The sequence below is a fragment of the Trachypithecus francoisi genome, unplaced genomic scaffold, assembly GCF_009764315.1.
Source record: "Trachypithecus francoisi isolate TF-2019V2 unplaced genomic scaffold, Tfra_2.0 Lachesis_group10, whole genome shotgun sequence".
Classification (NCBI taxonomy): Eukaryota; Metazoa; Chordata; class Mammalia; order Primates; family Cercopithecidae; genus Trachypithecus; species Trachypithecus francoisi.
In genome coordinates this window covers 44,062,294-44,081,317 of record NW_022681455.1, presented here as the reverse complement: position 1 = coordinate 44,081,317, position 19,024 = coordinate 44,062,294, and positions in this window count along the sequence as shown.

Below are 19,024 nucleotides of genomic sequence, written 5' to 3'. Positions count from 1 at the left end.
GCACTTTGGGAGGCTGAGGCAGAAGGATCACCAGGGGTCAGGAGTTCGAGATCAGCCTGGCCAACATGATGAAACTCCGTCTCTATTAAAAATACCACGGCGGGGCGCGGTGGCTCAAGCCTGTAATCCACACTTTGGGAGGCCGAGACGGCGATCACGAGGTCAGGAGATCGAGACATCCTGGCTAACATGTGAAACCCCGTCTCTACTAAAAAATACAAAAAACTAGCCGGGCGACATGGCGGGCGCCTGTAGTCCCAGCTGCTTGGGAGGCTGAGGCAGGAGAATGGCGTAAACCCAGGAGGCGGAGCTTGCAGTGAGCTGAGACCCGGCCACTGCACTCCAGCCTGGGCGGCAGAGCGAGACTCCGTCTCAAAAAAATAAATAAATAAAATAAAATAAAATAAAAATACCAAAAAAAAAATTAGCTGGGCATGGTGGCAGATGTCTGTAATCCCAGCTACTCAAGAAGCTGAAGCACAAGAATTGCTTGAACCTGGGAGACAGAGGTTGCAGTGAGCTGAGATCGCGCCACTGCCCCCCAGACTGGACGACAAGAGTGAAACATCACCTAAAAACAAACAAACAAACCAGGAGAATGGGCAAACAAACTACTCTATATCCATACATTGGAACACTGGCCATCAGTAAAGAGAAACAACCTACTGATACATGCTACAACATAGATAAATCTCAAAAGCACCATTCTAATGAAAGAAGCCAAACAGAAGAGACTGTACATTGTATACTTCCATTTATAAAGACTTTCTGGAAAAGGTAAAATTACATAGAAAAAAAGCAGATAGACTAGTAGCTGCCTGAGACTGGGAGCCGTGGTAGGGACTGACTACAAATGGTATGAGGAGAACGTGCCTAGGGTGACAGAAGTGTTCTAAAACTAGATTATGCTGATGGTTGCACAACTGTATAAATCTACTTAAATCACGAAATGTATGCCTAAAATGAGGATATGTTCTGGTATGTCAATTTTACCTTCAGAAAGAGGCACTGACAACGAAAAAAAGAAGATGGCTGATGGAAGGATAGATAGCTAGACTTGTGAAAAAGTGATTATAACAAGATGTGGATGATGTGATTATATTATAGGATTGGGGTTGATATGGGTGATCACTGTACAATTTTTTCAACTTTTCTATAAAAGTTTTCATGCTAAAATGTTGAGGGAATTTTAGGAAGCTCGAAGCAGGAAATGGATCAAAGGATCTATGGTGTAGAAAGGTAATTTTGGCCACCAGGATATTAAAGTGAAATCACTGACAATGGTGTTGGTGAGGATGTGAAGAAGCTGGGACTGTCATATGCTGCTGCTACAACCACTTTGGAAAACTGGCAGTGTCTACCCTATGACACAGTAATTTCACTCCTAGGGATTTAGTAGAAATGTGTACACTTGCACACCACAAAGCAAAGATAAGAATGTTACAGCAGCATTATCCATAATAGCCCTAAGCGAGGAACAACCCAAAGATTATTAGTAGAATGGATTAAAAATTGCATAGTCATACAACGGGACACTATACCACAATGAGAATAAATGAACCACACACATGACATGGGTGAATTTCAAAATGGTGAGCCAGAGAAACCAGAAACAATCAAGTTCATCCAGTGTGATTCCATTTATATAATGTTCCAAAGTCAGGCCACACTAACTGTCAGGAATAGAAGGTAGAAGAATGCCTGCCTTTGATGGGAGTGACAACTGGGCGGGGACACCAGGCAAGGGTTACGGGAAGCTGACAATGCTCTATTTCTTGATCTAGATGATGTGTTGCAGGTAAAAGATCACTGCACTATGTATTTATGATTTGTGCACTTTTCTGAGTGTGTTTTTTTATTAGAGGAAAAAAAATGTTTACTAAACAATTGGGGAAAAAAGAAACCTGGCCGGGCACAGTGACTCATGCCTATAATCCCAGTATTTTGGGAGGCCAAGGCAGGAGGATCACTTGAGCTCAGGTGTTTAAGACCAGTCTAAGCAACATAGGGAGACCCCGTCTCTACAAAAAAAAAAAAAAAATTTAATTAGCTGGGTGTGGCCGCACATCCCTGTAGTCCCCGTTTTTGGGGGGCTGAGGTAGGGGGATTGTTTGAGCCCGGGAGGTTGAGGCTGCAGTGAGCCATGATCATGCCACTGCACACCCGCCTGGGCAACAGAGTGAGACCCTGTCTCAAAAAAGAGAAAAGAAAAGAAACCTATTTGACCTTCACTCAAGGACACCCTCACCTTAAACCTGACCTCTGAGGGGCTTCTGGAGATGCAGCAAGTTTGCTTCCGCCCCTCTGAGCAGCCTGGGACAGTCTTTGGCTACACATCCAGCATAGTCAAAGTCCTTGGCATTTGTCAGATCTGCAAGGTCAGAGGAGCGGAAAGAGGCATTGGAGGCTTTGATGCAGGATAGCCCAGGGAGCCCGCAAAAGTCCTAGAAAGTTTGGCAGCCACCCTAAATCAGAATGAATCACAAAGGATCATTCCAGCCCGGTCCTGCATGAGATCTGCGGGGGGAGCAAGCTGCGGGTGAACAGAAGTTAAGAATTGGTGAGACATCAGGCCTGCTCTTCTGCTCAAAGCTTTCACCTTCAAACAGTCCTCTCTCTGCCTTGTTATAGTTGTCTAAAAAGGCTTTAATAAAAATCCACTAAAATTAACTCAGTAGGAACTCTTTTTGTAAAAAGAATACTCATCCTTTTGATATATTTTGTGTTGGTGAGGTTTCCATTTTCAGATGACAGGGCCTCTCAATACAGAGACTACCTTTTTTTTTTTTTTTTTTTTTTAATAATCAACTCCAATTTTCCACGAAGGGAAGGCAGGGAGGTTGGTTTATAGGTTATCCATAGCAGGAAGTCTAATTCCAGGTAGAGCAGTCAGGCTTTCCATGATTACAGCTAATTGAGTACTGGCATTGTCTGTGTGCCTTTGTAGGAGTGAGAAAATGTTAAAAATGTGATTAGAAATTGCAAACCCCTGGCTCAGGAATGAAATGGTGAAAAACAAGCACAACCTAAAGCATTATCAGATTTAACCAACAGTTTTAATATGCTAACAGGCCCCAGAAGAGACTGCCACCAACAACGTATAAATTTGTGAGCACTGTAATATTGAATCAACATATTGTATCTTTTGTTTCTTTTTCTTTTCTTTTTTCTTTTTTTTTCTTTTTTTTTTTTTTTTGGCGGGGAGGGTGGTGGGGGTGGGGACAGAGCTTCGCTCTTGTTGCCCAGGCTGGAGTACAATGGCACGATCTCAGCTCACCGCAACCTCCACCTCCCAGGTTCAAGTGATTCTCCTGCCTCCACCTCCCGAGTAGCTGGAATTACAGGCACCTGCCACCACTCCTGGCTAATTTTTGTATTTTTAGTAGAGATGGGGTTTGTCCATGTTGGCCAGGGTGGTCTCGAACTCCTGACCTCAGGTGATCCACCTGCCTCGGCCTCCCAAAGTGCTGGGATTACAAGCATGAGCCACCGAGCCCTGCCTGAATCAACATATTGAATGAATATGCAGCTGACCTTAGCAGAGACTTTCAGGAGACTTTTGCTGGCTATAGACCAGTCTAGACCACATGGTGGGCTGGCTTCTCCCAACAAACACCTTGACAAACTCAGGTGGGTATGGGGGAGAGGGGCTTGAAGGCCAAATGATCCCCCAAGAAACTCCATAACAGACTTCTCTGCCCAAATAAATTTGAGAAATGTTATGTTCAAATGAAACACACACTGTGTTGGTGAGGCTGAGGAAACAGGCTCAAGCTCAGCCAGTGGCCAAGCGACCAGGACCACCCCTAAGAGGGGACAACCTGATGATATCTTTCAAAATTAAAAACGCGCATGGCCTTTGACCCAGCAATTCTACTCCCTGGAATTTTTCCTGTTGATACACTCCCACAAGGAGCAAATGACGTGTGGGGAAGGTTATTTGTTTGCAGCATTGTTTATAATAATAAAAGCCTGGAAACAGCCCAGCTCTCTCAAAAAGGGTCTGGCAAAATAACCTCAGGAGGAGCAGCGAACATTTATTGAGTGCTTACTACACACCAGGCACTGTCCTAAGCCATTTACAAGCTTTATCTTATTGAATCTCCACAAAAATGCTTCGAGGTAGATGATGCTGTTATCTTTGGATCACCAATGAGGAAACTGAGTCACTCAGACATTGAGTAACTGGCTCAACATTAAACAACTGGCTTGAACGAGAGCATTCTGCCTCCAAAGACTATGCTCTTAACCACCTTATTATACAATCTCTTCCAAATAAACATTTGAAGCATCTGTTTGGTGGAATAAACTGGAGTCATGAAAAAGAATGAGGCAGCTGTCTGTGTGCTCACACCAAATGGTCTCCAGATTATTGTTAAATGAGAGACAAAAGTTGCAGAACGGTGTGGAGAAAAGTCATCATTCATGTGGGAGGAAAACGGTTTATAAATATATATATTTTAGACTATCTTTAGAAGGATACACAGGAAACTGGTAACTCAGGGGCCTCCAAGAAAGGGACTGAATAATTGGCTAGAAGAAAGGATAGAAGAGAGGCTCACACTTGTCTGAATGTGTTTTTAACTTATTTATTTTGCTTTTTTATTTTTTTAAACATGCAGACGAGTTACAAAAGTAAGAACTGCTGATGTCCTTCACCTACATTCACTAATTCTTATTGTGCTTGCATTTTTCACTGTGTCCATATAATGTCTCTTATTTAATTCATTTATTTATTTTTTGGAAATAGGGTCTCACTCTGTCACCCAGCCTGGAGTGCAATGGTGCGATCTCGGCTCATAGCAACCTCCGCCTCTCAGGTTCAAGCTATTCTCATGCCTCAGCCTCCCCAGTAGCTGGGATTACAGGCCCATGCCACCACTCCCAGATAATTTTTGTATTTTTAGTAGAGATAGGGTTTCACCATGTGGGCCAGGCTGGTCTCAAACTCCTGACCTCAAGCAATCTGCCTGCTTCAGCCTCCCAAAGTGCTGGGATTACAGGTGTGAGCCTCTGCACTTGAACTAAAATTAATTATTTAAAAATAAGACAACATTAAACAAGTATTTTCTACTTCAGAAATTCTGGGAGATTGTAAGATGCTAGCTGTTCAAATCTCTCGGAAGTAAGCCAGTTGCATAGCATTTTCATGAAGTCTATCTTCAAATTTACCCACTTCTGGAACAGATGCTTCCCAACTCAGAAGGACGTGCCTGAGCCTAGGGTCTTAGAAAAGGGGCCCCAGGAAGCTTCCAGAACCGTAAGTAAGGCCAGAGGCAGCTGTGCCTCGCTCAGGGGTGGGGTAGGGCAGAGAGAGGGCTGAGGTGGCCCACAGGGCTCCTGCCTCCCAAGTGGGTTCTCTCTCCACCCAGCTGCGGGTGAGGACCACAGCAGAGAGGAAAGAAAGAGAGGCATGCCAAGTGTCCGAACAATGCCAGCGAGCCCTCCCAGTCCTGTTGAGTCTCTTATTACCTACTCAGGCCCTGGTGCCATGGGGCTTAGTGTCTGAGATGGACTGAGGTCTCTCACCCTGTGAACCAGGCGCTGGGGAAAAACCCAGGTACACACATGGAGGACAGGGACAGGTCCCCTGCCATCATTAAAGGCATTGCCTCTCCTGAGCATGAGCAGCTACTCAATCCCAGTGCCGGTGGCTTGCCCCCTTCCCAGTACAGCCCCTGGGACCCTGCTGTCCTAAAATCATCTGCTCTGGCTTTTCTGGTGCTTTGCAGGAGTCGTCAGGTCTGTTCCACTCTTGTGTTATTCCTTCCTGCTCCCGCCCTCATCAGGGATCTCTGTGAGGGCTGGGGAGCTTCGGACTGGGGTTTCCTGAGGGCAGGGCTATGTCTCCCCCTCAGACTTGGGCTCCTCAAGTCAGGAACCTTAGAGAACAAGAGATTGGGCCCTGTCCCCTCCTCCCACCCTCCCTTTTGGTTCCAAGGCCAAGTGTTTGTGCAGGCTGTCATTTCACACACCCCAAGTCTGGGCACATGTACCGCCGGAAGCCCCTTGCCTCCCTGAAGGGAAGTCTGAAGGCCAGCCGCGGACACCAGCGGACCCATGGCAGGATCATTGCATAACAGCAGCCTGGCCACAGGATGATTCAGCACTGAGGCCTGCGCAGCACTCTGGCTTCTGTGGAGGACTCAGGACAGGGCTCCTCAGAATCAAGGACAGGAGACCCAAGGATCCCACCTCACCTGGGGACGCTATGTTGCAGCCCTGGCGTATTTGGGCCTCTTTTGGCTGCCCTGGACCTGGCCTTTCTGTCTGGACCTGAGTGCAGGTACCTGGCCTGGGTTCCAGCCTGGACAGGGCCAAGAGAGTCACCTTGCCGTGAAGAGCCCACTGTCAGGACTTAGACTACCCTCAAGCAGGGTTGTGGCCCAGCAGGAAAGGGACCTGGGGCCAGGGAAGGGACCCCAGGGGCAGCCTGGGGCTGGGGGGGGTCAACTTGGCAGTTCTTTTTCAGACCACTAGATGTCACTTCCATTTCAAAGGAACCCACTGGTTGGAATTTTCCCCAGTCAGGTCCCCATAGCCTTCAAGTCTTAAAGACACACAGACCACAAAAGAAAACTTCATTTTCTCCGGAGGACCAAGACACTGGAAACCTGGCCAGAGCTGCCTCCAACCCTCAGCTGAAGCTGCCAGGGGCTCCATAACATCCCATCCCAACCCTGGAAAGAGCCAGAGGTGGTAGAACTCCATCTCCCCATCCCCCGCCTGTCCTACAGGTTAGTATGGGGATGGTATTTTCTGACACGAACAAAAAAATGAAAGACGTCATGAAATGAATGTGAGTGCATTGGAGGGGGACAATGTTCGAAACAGGGGACATATATGCCAAAGATCCTCTTCAGGGCCAAGAGATTCCAGGTTCATCAAGGTCATGTTTTCCATTCCCAGGCTTCAGACTATCCTCAGAAAGTTCAGGTAAGGTGGCGCTGAAGGGAAGTTCCAGGGACCCTGCTCTCTCCACTCCAGTCCCCAATATTCAGTCAACATCTCTTGGCTGGCTGGGGCTGGTTATTATAAATTACAACCTCTGTGAGGTAAGTATAAAGATAACCCCATTTGACAAATGAAGACACAGAGGTATGGAGAGGGTTAAGTGAGAAAGTTCTCCCCAGGCCTCTTGCTGCTGTCTCATCTCAGCTTCCGACAGAAATGGAGCATGGATTCAGCTGGTTGGTTTATCTACAGCTCAGGTTGCTGCTTAAAGACTCATTCTCTTTAGTTCATTTGTACTGGCTTTTACCCAATGGTTTTCAAACTTGGCTGCCCATTAGAATCACCTGGGGAACTTTCAAAAATTCTGATGCATGACTGGGCACAGTGGCTCACACCTGTAATCCCAGCACTTTGGGAGGCCCAGGCGGGAAGATGGCTTGACCTCAGGAGTTTAAAACCAGCCTAGGCAATAGAGTGAGGCCTTGTCTCTATTAAAAATTTAAAAATTAGCCGGGTATAGTGGTGCACGCCCATAGTCCCAGCTACTTGGGAGGCTGAGGAAAGAGGACTGAGCCCAAGAGATCGAGGCTGTAGTGAGCCATGATCGTGCCACTGCACTCCAGCCTGGTGGACAGACTGAGATCTTGTCTAAAAAAACATCTGATGCCCTGGTCACCCCATACCAATTAATTCAGAATGCAGGAGGGTTGGAGTAAGAGTCAGGCATCAGTATGCTCCTGTAAATGTCCAAGTAATTTCAATGAGTGGCCGAATCTGTGGACCATGATTTAACCACTCCCCCACCCTACCCTCAGCCAACACTGAGGGTTTACCCACAGGCCTGGCAGGGTGAGATTGGAAAGGCTGTGTTGCTATTAATGATTATTTAATCACATTTTGTAATAGGATACTCAGAAACAAATACCTCACACACTGTAAGGCAGGAGGGCATGCATCGTTACTTTCCTGCAGAGGGAAGACTGACGTTCAGAGAAGTGAAGCAACTCACCCAGCGTCATCCAGCCAATAAGTGAGTAGAACAAGGTCTAACACTCAAGTCTTTTTAGTTCTCAAACAAATGCTCCTGCCTCTCCATTATGCCTCCAAGATAAGGTGAGCTGCTTCCAGAGCAGTTAGCATCATAGATAGAAAGCTGTTCCTGGTCAGTATCTGACCTCTAGCCCCGACCACTTACCGACGGCCAGTCATAACCACAGCTGACCCTTTAACTTGACCACAAGCTTGCTTTACCGTGGCTACCACTTGACCCCTAACCCTGGCCACTGCTGATCCCTAATTGAGACCACAATCTGTCCCTAATGCCACCCATGTTCAGCACTGACCAGAACATGGAGGGCTCAGGCTACCCAGTCACCAAACCAGGGAATACCTCTGTGTCATGTCATAATTACTAGTGATAATAAGCACATGGGGCCTGTGTGCCAGACAGGGTTTTGTTTGTTTGTTTGTTTTGAGACAGAGTCTCGCTCTGTCTCCCAGGCTAGAATGCAGTGGCGCGATCTCACAGCAAGCTCCGCCTCCCGGGTTCACGCTATTCTTCTGCCTCAGCCTCATCGAATAGCTGGGACTACAGGCGCCCGCCACCACGCCTGGCTAATTTTTGTTTGTATTTTCAGTAGAGACGGGGTTTCACCGTGGTCTCCATCTCCTGACCTTGTGATCCGCCCACCTCGGCCTTCCAAAGTGGTGGGATTACAAGCGTGAGCCACCGCACCCGGCCCAGACAGGGTTTCAATGTGTCTCTATGAACTATCAGGTCAGGTCTAAAGGCTTCCCCAAAGTTTCCCTTTCTTGTACGTGAGGCTTGCCCTTTCCTGCTCCAATCTCTGTCTCTTTCTCTCTCACACACACACACACACACACACACACACACACACTTCCTTGCTCCTGCAGTTCCCCAGGCATGGAATGTCCTTCCTCCTCCCCACACCGACTCTCCAGCATCCCCCAAGGAAGCCTACAGGGCCCCCAGGGTCCCACATAGCCCAGGCTTATGGACCCCTTCAGTAGGTGTCACCAGGCCTAAGAGAGCAAAGAGTCACTCAGCCCAGCATCTTCTCTCCTTTCTCACAAGGTTAGGAAGGTCAGGGTCGCCCAGCGGGGGTGACATGTCAGGGGACACTCACCCACACAGGCACTCACATACGCACACATGCTCGCCGAGTGTGTTTATAGAGTTCTGGGCAACTGTAAACTTGGCTCGCTCCGGCTGCCCCCAGGAGAGGGAAAACCATAAACACCTCCTGCTCCCACCAGTTTCCCTCGACAAGGCGAGTCACCTCCCAGGACCTGGACACCCACCATTATAGGGAACTGGCTGCACTCATCGACTTTCTACTCAGTGAGCAATGCCCAGCCTCACATCCCCAACACAGGGGAAGCGCTCCAGGCCCCTGCCATGGCCCTCCTGAGTCTTTGCATCCCTGGGAATGCCTCGCCCTCCTCTCCCCTTGCCACCCTCAAAGGCCCACTCTCAGTCTCACCTCTAAGACACTCCCACTGATCTCCTTACTACATACTGTGTACTTTCTGGAAGGGGCTTTAAGACAAAAAAGCCTTTGGGATGAGACCTAATATTCACTCTTAGAAATCCATTCCTCTGGGTCAAGCAATGCTCTTTCCTCTGGAAGGGTTGTCTCACTGGGTCTCTCGGTCTCTATGTGACTGCGCCGCAGCAGAGGCAGCTGGTACACAGGTGGGCGCCACCTGGAGCATGAATTCTGGCTCTAAGTGTGGCACCACCTGCTTGGGAGGTGCACTCTCTGAATGCACAGTGAGGAATGGACTGCAAATCTCTAGGGTCCCTCCAGATCTAGTAACCAGTGGTTTCTCCTTCCAAGCAAGGATTTTTATTGGGAAGTCACACAATTGATCTTGCTACTTCGAAATGTTGCCATAACTTTAAAGGAGAAGTCCTACTGAGGCAGGCCTAAAGCGTAATAAAATTAGGTTAGCTGTAGGGAGGAACTTCCAAGACTGTGCATTACAAGGCATAGAGGATTGTAAAGCAAAACCAAAGAATCTCTCTTCTGGAAATCTTTTAAAATGCAAGAAAGATATTCCTCAAAGGCCAAGTCTGACTTTGCTGGATATTTGGGGCCTTTTATTATTATTGAAAGGGGAGACAGTGTGACCTTTCCTCAAGCCAGGAAAGGGTTGGGGGGGCCTTGATGGAGTCCCCAGTGCCAAATGATAGAGAGCTGAATGGACCCAGGGCCTCACCCCTACCTCCTCCATTGTCCCCTGTTCCCCTTAAAGAAGGCTCAGACCAGAACAACCAATGAGGCTTGGAAAATCCGCCTCTTGTGTGAGGGGATTTTCCATAAATCTCCCTCATTCAGGCAGCGACAGCCCCGTGCCCTGTGGAGGGAGGGCTGCCTGGCTCCTGGGGACCCTCGTTAAGAACAGGTGCTTTCTGGCCAGATCCCTCTTCCTCTGGGCCCCTCAGCCACCTGGGGGCTTTTGTGGGGATGTAGTGAGGAAGCTCACCCAACCTTCTGGGAGCCATCTCCAAGGAAAATGACCTTGGACCCCTTCAAGCGTGCAAGGGTGAGAAAATGGGCTCTGACCCACCAATGGGATTGTAGTTTAGAGGGTTGCTTTGCATAAATCTGTTCACCACCCGTTTAAGGCCTCCCTGGTGAAACATTATAGACCTTGCCACAGAGTATGGGAGCCACTAGTCACAGGTGGCCATTTAAATCTAAATTATCAGCCTTAACAATGCTGTGAAACTCTGCCTCTACAAAAAATTTTCTTAAATTAGCCAGGCGTGGTGGCATGTGCCTGTAGTTCCACCTACTCTGGAGGCTGAGGTGGGGGCATGGCTTGAGCCTGGAAGGTCGAGGCTGCAGTGAGCTGAGACTGCACCACTGCACTCCAGCCTGGGCCACAGAGTGGGACCCTGTCTCATTCATAAATAATCTAAATTAGCTAAAATTAGATTTTAAAACTACAGTAAATCAGATGCATAGTTTAAGTGCTCGATACCCACATGTGGCTAGTGGCTACTGTTTTCCACAGTGCAGCTCGAGAACATTTCCACCATCACAGAATGTTCTAGTGGACAGCACTGCTTAGAGCTGACACTAAACAGAGCAGCCTTCCATAAGAGCAGAAATGCAAGCACTGACAACAGGAATAGAAGAAATCTTGTGCTGACAATGGAGAAGGCTCCAAGGACTCAGGGAGCCCCAGTCTGAGGGGAAGGCGCAACCCTGTCCTCAGGGAGCGCCCAGCCCAAAAAGGGTTAAATAATTCCTTGGTCGGATCTTGTTTTCCTGAGCAGGTGAGGGGAAAGGGCCCAGCTGTCACTTAGCAGGCTCATTAGTGATGTCTGCTGGGGCCTTGCCCTCCCCAGGGGTAATTATTAACAGGCCTCAGGTGTGAGAGAGCGTGCAGCCCAGGCCCCACCCTCCCATTCAGCTGACTTGGCCAGCTGGGCATCCTCGGTCAGGATGGGAGGACCCCAGAACCAAGAATCCCAAATACAGAGACAGCCCTGGGGCTGCCTGAATAATGATACCACCAAGACCTGGCTCTGTGGCCCGTTCCCCAGTGCTCCCACCCTGAGTTAAGCCCTGTTCTGTAATAAGATGGACTGCCAACCAGGGGCACAGCACTGACCAGGAAGGCTGCCCGCCACTTTCCAATTAAACTGTTCAGAACTGGGGGGCCACCCCTGCAGCCTCACTGGGGAAGGTCTAATCTCGCCAAACCTGGGCCAGGGCCCCTTGCCTTGTCAGCAGGAATTTTCCACATATGCTGAGATTTCTGTTTGCCTTCTCCATTAGCTCAACAAGCATGGATGGAAAGATGACTAAGATAATTAGTGACTGACAGTAGCTCTGACCGTGGGGCCAGGCCAGGAGTGAGTGGCAGGGGCTGGAGTGTGGCTGGAGAAGCTGTGAGTCAGCCAGAAAGTGTGAGCGCAGGGCCTACACCAGGCCTGGAGACCTCAGACCAGACAGGAGGGAGCCCAGAGCAGACCCATCCGAGTCAGAGGCAAGGGACAGAGAGCAAGTGATGGCTCCTGCCTCATAACCATGGAAATGGCTCCAAACAGAAGCCGCCTCTACCAAAGAAGACTCAATGGGTGGGTCAGTGGGCCTGAGAAGGGAGAAAGAAGCCTATTCCACAACTGCAGCCCAAACCTGGCCCTCAAATGGCCTGTGTTCACGTGACACAACAAGCAAGCAGGGATGCCACTAGAGAGAGAGTCCAACCTAAACCTCTTGCCAGTAGGGATGGGGTAGGGGAGCTGGGTTTAGAAGCTTCTTCCTGAAGCATATCCCAAGCTTACCTCAGCCATCACCCACTTCAGTAGGCTCCCAATTCTTTTCATTGTATACCTCTATCTACAGAAAGTCTGTGACATACGCCTCTACATGTATATAAGATATATAATATGTGCTACCATACTAACAAATTATGTACATTATAAAGGATAAAAGAAAGAATAAAAGTGAGGTTCCAATGCCTTCCCAAATGTGGATACAGTTTGGAGACTGTTGATTTACTTAGAGTACGGGTGACACATATCTAACTAAGCTCAGTAAATGAGCAAATCTTCCTGTGTTTGCAAATTCAACATCAGCCAGTCCTCCCTGGTTAACAGTTAAGATTAGTTGCTATCTCAAAATTATTTTGAACTTGAGCTGACCCTTATGCTGGGATGGAGATGATAGCAGAGCTGGTCATGTCAGCTGACAGCAGGCTCAGAGCACCCCTCCCACCCCACATGGTGACTTTGCCCATGCTGTTCCCTCTAAGTAGAATGTCCTGCTGCCATTTTTTGCAGTGGCAATGATTTGCTTTCAAAACTCCGCTCTTCTCCAGGGTTTCTTCCCTGAATTCCAGGCTGCTCAAGCGTCCCACCCCTAAACTCCCACAGCCCACTATGAAGACAGGACTGACTTTAAACAAAATGAGAGACAGTGGATCCTCAAATAATGTCATTTCACTCAACATTGTTTTTAAGTGAGAAAAAAATTCCTTTTATTATATGTAATTTCACTTAAAGTTGCAATTTCCAAGGACCTATGATGATGTTAAGTGAGTATGTACTATACCTCTATTCTGGAATATACTGTGCTGCCCTGGAACAATGTGTGTAACCCTCTACCTCCCTGACTTGATTGTAGAACTCTTGAAAGGCACGGGATTGCTTTATTCACTTTTGTATCCTCAGCTATCAGCATGTGCAGACACGGATATATCACCCATATCTGCTCAGCACCCACCATTCTGACACTATGAGCCCATTTGGGTTCCAATACGGGGCAGGTCAGAAGTGCCAGAGAGTTGACACCCACTTCCCTAGGATCTCTCAACCAATGGCTACATGATTTCGTGGCTAATACCACAGCTCCCTTGCCCCCTGGGTGGGTAACTTTGAGATGAGTTACCCAAAGGTCCCCAGTTGCCTACAGCAGTCACCTACTCAGTAGCATGCATTTATTTTATTGGCTTCTTTCCCTTTCCTGCCTCACTTCTCTACTCTTTTACTGATGTTTTATGGAAACCTTCCAAATAAACTATTAATGCTCAAGTCCTTATTTCAGAGGAAACCAGCCCAAGACACTGACATGTAATAGGTGATCAATAAATTCTAATTAATGAGAATCTATTGAGCAACTTCTATCCTCACCATTGAGGGTTGCGGGAGGAGAAAGCTCACTAGGATGGAACAGCCACAGAAGCTTTTTGAGGAGCTGGATTGAGCTGGGGCATTCAGGATGGGCAGGGTTGGAGCAGGCAGACAAGAACGGAGATGGAGTTCCCAGCAGAATGAAGGGCATGAGCAAAGGTGGGGAGGCTGGAATGAAGTCTACCTATCTAGAGGGCAATGAGGAAGCACTGAGTGACACATCTTATCCCTGCCCCTAAGGGTTTTCCCTTTTCCATGCCTAGTTCCCCAGGTTCCTCTTTCCCTGAGCCCTGGCAGTTGGACTTGGGGCTTGGCATCTTGGGGGAAGGGCTTCTCAGAAATTCCGTGCCCTGCCAAAGAAGCAAGCCCCTGTCCCCGCCCTTCTGAGCAATCCTCATTATCTTTCTCAAGACAGGCAAAGAGATTAGGCTGACTTCTGGGAAGGCAAATGCCTCCACCTGCCCCTTCTCCCAATGTCTGGAAAAGGGAATCAGAAGAAGAGCCAGAGATTGACTTGGTTCCTCTGCTGATTAACACATGAAATTAAAAGCAGGCAGGAGACACATCTGGGCATGCTGAGAGGAGGTCCTCTGTATCCCCTCATCCACCCAGGCCTCTGGGGGTCCTGCCTGAGCCGGCAGCCATCCAGGCTGTGGGGACAGCAGCTGCAGCAACACCCATCCTGGGTATCCACACTTAGAGAGGCATGTGGGCTTGTTTTGGGGCTGCAGACCAAGCCCCCACCCCTTAGTGCTCAGCTGGAAGAGGCCTGCTGGCAGAGAACCCAGCAAGGGCAGGCCTAGGAGTCTGATACCACCTGCCCAGCCTGGCTCTGCCATCTGCTCATTGGGGGACCTCAAGTGAGTCCTTCACTTTACCTGCAACCCAGTTTCCCCAACTGTGCCATGAAAGAGCTGGATACTAAGACTTCTTCAGCTCTGATGTTTTCTGTTCTGAGTCTGAGAAGCTGCTTTTTTGCCCATATGTTCAACCCAGAGATTCTGGGATGCCGACCTTGAGCCTCAAACCAAGCTGCTCTGGGATCCCAAGCTGGGTCTGGGGTGCTGTTGACCTCAGATTGGAAGCTGACCCTAAATGTCAGATTCCTCAGTACACACACACACACACAGCTTGTATATTACCATGCCTGTAACAAATCGTAAAGACTGACAATTTGCAAGGAAGGAGACCCAGCATTTAAACACACAGGCAGATTCCCAGGGGAGAGGATCCCACACGAAGCCTCCCTGGCCTTAGCACTGCCAGGCTGAGGGCTTAGGGTCAGGTGGCCTCTGGCCTCTCCTTAGAGGAATGAGTGTCAGGAAAGAGACTGGGGGTTGCATGGAGCAAGAATGGGTTTACATAGAACAAATCATGTGAAATTAACCTTCTTTTCTCCTCCAGCAGGGTCTCTGGTCTCTGAGGGACACCATGGAAATTGTGATTCCAGTGAGACCAAAAGGGATGTAAGCACCTATTCACTGGCGTTTCCCATCTTGTGATTCTTCCAATCCATGGGGTACCAATCTGGAAGAATGGAATGATCTCTAGTGGAGGAAGTTAGGTCTCAGGGAAAACCTCCCCAGTGACTTGAGACCCCAGGGACCTGGCAACATCCTGACAGGTTGCCCTAAGCTGATGTGCAGACCCCATCCCACCCATCCACAAGCAAGAAGAAGCCGAGTGGCTTTTCCAGGTACCTTTAAATTTGGAGATGACTTGGGTGATTCCAATCTCTCTCTGGCCAGTTGTCCACTGGTTAAATGAGGTCAGGTGCGTAGGTCCTTCCTCAACAGCTTGGCCTTAGAAACTCCTTTGTTCCCCAATACAACACTGCATCCCCCACATCCCAACCAGAAGCCTTGTACATAAAAGTATGTCCAAATTAGAACTATATTAAGATACAATGTTTCACCTATCAGATTGGCAAAAATCCAAAAACAAATTGGTAGCACACTTTGTGGGCCAGGCTGTGGGGAAATAATCACCCTCATGCATTGTTGGTGGAAGTTGAATTGTTACAATCTCGGTGGAGAACAATTTGGCAAGAGGAACAATCCCAGGTCTGGGAATGGATGCTATAGATACACCTAGTTCATGCGAAATGACGCATGTACAAGATTATTGACTGCAGCATTGTTTGTAAAAGCTAAAGATGGAAATGACCTAACTCAAGGAAAGCCTGGTTTAATACCTGACAGATCAGCCATACGATGGAATACTATGCAGCTGTAAAAAAAAGAAAATCAGGATATTCTTTTTGTACCATTAGTGAACATCCTTCAAAGACGTGGAATTAAGAGAGTTACGGAGCCACGTGCAAAGTACACTACCTTCTATAGAGAAAAGAGAGACATAAAAATATATATTATTTTCTTCTTGTAAAAGTAGAAGTTTTAAAAATTACGCCTTCCCTCACAGAGGCAGAATAAAAGACTCAAGAACCCCGGAAGGAACTTGCCCTGCTCACTTCTCCGGGTTTGAATGGGGTGCAACTGAGTTAATGGATGCAAATCAAGAGCTCTAGACACTGTCAGGGCCAAGGGGAAGGCGTAGCCTGACCCTCTCTGGAATTAATGCTGTCCCGAGGCCTCCACCCTCATTGGCTAGGGTTTTCTCAGTTGCAAGCTAACCTCAGGAAATGAGTTTAAGCATACTCCCCCATGAGCTCATTAGGGCTAGTGGTCTTGGCCAATGAGAAAAGGGCAGGGATGGGACTTAATATGTAAATGAAGCATTGAGTCCGTGAAAGCAAATTCCTCTTGGGTCGCCCTTCAAAGAAAAACAAAAACGCCTGCACACTGTTCACACTGCAAGTGATGATTTGGTTTCAGCAAGAGACATCACACTAAAGTGTGTACCCTCCATTCTAAATCAGTTTGTTGTTTTCTTTATAATTAAACTGCAAATTGATCCTCCTTTTTGAGTTGTATATAAGCTGAACGCGAAAAGTGTTCTGTATCTTGGTTGCATGTTTGCACAGATCTAAGTGAATATCATATTAAGATGACACTGGGGTCCCCTTAGGATTCTTTTCCTTTAAGTGAGGTCCTGGACATTATTCGTGGCTGAAATAAATCTATTTGATTACAAGTTTCTAGAAAGCCTGGGAAGACTCTTTTCTCTTTTTGAATCCTCTTGGGAATACAGTAGGTGCCTAGGAAATGTTTGCTGAAATAATTATCTAATTTAACAAGGAGTCTAGGAGGGAAGCTGGTGAGGTCCTGCCCCTGCCCCATTGGCTGCAGCTGGCAAAGAGGCAGGGGCTTCATCATGGGGTGGCAGATGGGGCAGTGCTCAGCTCACAGGCTGGGCCTGCATCTCCCAGGCACCTGCCTGAGTACACACCCTCTTCCCACTAGGGGCCTCTGGTTTCCTGCCTGGGAATGGGGGTGGGAGCAGTGGCTGACCAAGGCAGACCACTGCCGATGTCGGGCGTGGTCTCCCGAGTTGATGGGAGCACGTTCCTGAGATAGGGGTGCGATGGCCGGAATGTAAGGGGCCAGAGGCAGTGATAGACTGTGCCATTCCAAGAACTGAGCAAATATTGACCCTCAGCAAGACAGCCTCTTGAACACTCTCCACAGGATGCCTCTCGCTGTTCCCCTATCTCTAGCCACCCTCATGGTAGGGTGCCTTCAGCTGGATGAAGGTGGGGTAGGGGCTGCTGATGCTCCCTGTTAGGCCCAAGACCAAAACCCAGCCAAGAGACCCTGGGCTGGGGACACCAGTGTGGCCTTGCTGCTCCTGCAGGAGGATTCTAGGTGCTTCCAGGCCTGGGTTTCACTGTTCTCTGGGCTCTCCAGCCTGGATGTGGGTGGCACCTGGAATAGGATGTGGACCTCCCTAGAGCCAGGCTGTCCTTAAAATGCCCCAAGGAGGCCCTTGTCTCAGTTCATTCATTAAAAAAGAAACCCGCTACGAGCCATTAACGACTGCATAGCAATCAACTGCCCTCTTAATTACCAAAAATAATAATGATAAGTAACATTTATTAAGGGCTTTCTGGGGTAGGCACAGTGGCTCACACCTGTAATCCCAGCACTTTGGGAAGCTGAGACCAGAAGATCACTTTAGGCCAGGAGTTCAAGACTAGGCTGGGCAACATAGCAAGACTTCATCTCTACTAAAACTTTTTAAAATTCGCTGGGTGTGGTGGTGTGTATCTGTAGTCCCAGTTACTCAGGAGTCTAAGGCAGGAAGATCGCTTGAGCCCAGGAGATCAAAGCTGCAGTGAGCTATGATCGCACCACTGTACTCCAGCCTGGGCAACAGAGCGAGACCCTGTCTCTAAAACAAAACAAAACAAAAAACTTTTTGTGGGCTGAGCACTGTACTAAATGCGTTTCATGTATTCGTTCATTTAATCCTCACAACCACCTTAAGAAATAGGTATCATTTTTATCCCCATTTTACAGATGTGGAAATTGAGGCACAGGGAGAGCAAGAAATGCCAAACAGAAAAGTATTTCAAATCTATTGTGTCATTCAGTCTGTAATGTAGAAATGTGGAGATGGGAGGTCCTTTGAGAAGGCTGGGTGCTGGCTTCCCTTTACAGATGGAGAGACTGAGACCTCTGTGGTGGAATGACTTTTGCAAGATCACTCTGGGCTATAGAGCAAGGGTGCCGAGTCAAAGGTGCTGCTGACTGGCCCACATTCCTAAGGAGCTGACCAGCTGACCGCTGACCCTCGGGGTTGCCTGAGGTCCTGTCTTGCAAGAATCCTAAATGCTTCATTTTCTTTTCCTGCAGGCCTGCTACTCTGGGCAAACACCCCAGCCCCTCCTCCACCCCACTGGATATCTGTCTCCTTTGCCACCTCACTTACTCTGACCTTGGCATTTTCCCACATCACCCCAGCAAATTGCTTTCTAGGTCCCATCATTGGGCCTTCTCCTGTGGTTTCTCCAGTATGTTTTGGAAAAACTTCTGTGGGTCTCGGTTACCCCACTTGCCCAATGAGGGCATTGGACTGGACGATCCAAGATCCCTCCCTCTCTAGCTCTGAGGTGCTGGGAATCACAGATTCTAGTCTGTACTCTGTATAGCATGGCTGCTCTCTCCATCTGGTCCTTGCTCAGACCTTGCAGGTAGCTGGGGTCTCCCTCTTGTCTTCACAGCCAGGTTGGAAGGAGGTCAAGAATGGAGACAAGAAGACTGATGGGTGGGTGAGCTCAGAGGGGGAGTATGCAAAAAGGGGTTCATTTCATTGCCACCTGTCTCCCAACCAGATTCCATCATTCCATCCCCACACATTACTCCAGCCTCTCAGGCCTGGTCTAGACCCCTAGAACCCCTCCTCTGCCAGTGGGGGAAGAAAGGGGAATGTAAGTTGGGGAAGTGGCAGGTACAGCCCTTCCCTGGGAGGGGGTGGTACCTGCAGGCCACTAGCTGCCCC